Source organism: Seriola lalandi, unplaced genomic scaffold (assembly GCF_002814215.2).
Source record: "Seriola lalandi dorsalis isolate HSWRI2012SDOR001 ecotype SW California unplaced genomic scaffold, Sedor1 jcf7180002054561, whole genome shotgun sequence".
Classification (NCBI taxonomy): Eukaryota; Metazoa; Chordata; class Actinopteri; order Carangiformes; family Carangidae; genus Seriola; species Seriola lalandi.
In genome coordinates this window covers 1,676,202-1,677,632 of record NW_019525114.1, presented here as the reverse complement: position 1 = coordinate 1,677,632, position 1,431 = coordinate 1,676,202, and positions in this window count along the sequence as shown.

Sequence of the window (1,431 nt, the reverse complement as noted above, 5' to 3'; positions counted from 1 at the left end):
GGGGGGGGGGAGGGGTCGTCTGTCATGTGTGTCTCAAACCAACCACACCCAAACAATCATCTAAAATTTAAAAGGCAAAGATACATTGATGTAAACTGAATTTTAAAGACTGAGAAATATAAGAACCATATATACTGTAAATATACTGTACTGCTCCATGTTTCATACATAAATAAATGTGGATCACTTTGTGTGTGAATTGGTGCTTTTATTCCCCAGCGTCATGTACTGTATGTGTATTTCTGGTAGGGATGTTTTTGTTGGAGTTATTAACACTTGTAGATACTCTTGATCAGGTTTCAGATGTTCACAGGAACATTAACTTGAGGCAGCTGCCTCGTGTTTGGCACGACACCTCAATGTGGGGGGGTGGGGACAATGTGACACACCTACACTTCACCTCTTGATTTAAGCCACTATAGGCAGTGGCTGGCGACGTTTACGCCGTGTCTTAAAATAATACAACAGCTCCCACCATGACATGCAACTGGAGGACGAGACAAGAGGCAAAGGCGTTCAGCCCTGAACTTTGATTTAGATGTAGCTCTATAGAGGTTTTATTCTGAGCCAAATCCACATAAAAATTACTGAGTAGACCTATTGTTAACTATTACGTGATAAATAGCTATTTCAGTTCTAATGGGCTATTACTGCCTGCATAGTTCTGCCTTAAAGAGGACACTTTGCCCTGGATGTGAAACTCCATCCGATAAACATCATCAGTTACATATTTCCACTCGTTTGTCAAATCTGGCCATTTAGAAATTCTTCATTTTGTTAATTAAAGTTGACAGGATGGTGATTAATATGTCCCATTTGTCAAGAATGTATCACTTCCATTGAATATAATGTTAAACCCCTGCACAAAAACAAATGTTAATTTTAGTGAAAACATCTACCAAACTGTTTGGATGGGTTTGATGTTGATGAACTCTTATTTACAGGTTTGTAATAAAAGTGTACTGCACTGAGTGGCCTGAAATAATCAGGTGGATCATTCATCATGTGTCTACTGTCTGACATGCTGCACCTCATGTGCGTTTAACGATTCTCTTTTAAAAATGTGTCTGGGAAAAACAAAAACAACATGAGTTTGGTTGCTCTCTTTATTTCCATGATGAATCACTCAACAACAATTTATTAATCAGTACATTAAACTTTAAAAGTACAACATTAAAATTTACAGCACACTTACACACAAACTTATTCACGTCTTAAGCTTGTGAACTCAGATGTATCTAGACTTCAGGCTTGTAAACAAACAAACTTCATCTTCATAATACATCTGGTTTATGGGAACAAATAATTCTTGAAGAGGTATTTAACCTGCTCTTTGACCCACCCTTCCACGGTGCCCTCCTGCTACACCGCCCACTCAACCTCCAATGTCTTTGGAGTCACCACAAATACAAAAAAGCCTAAACAGCTTTT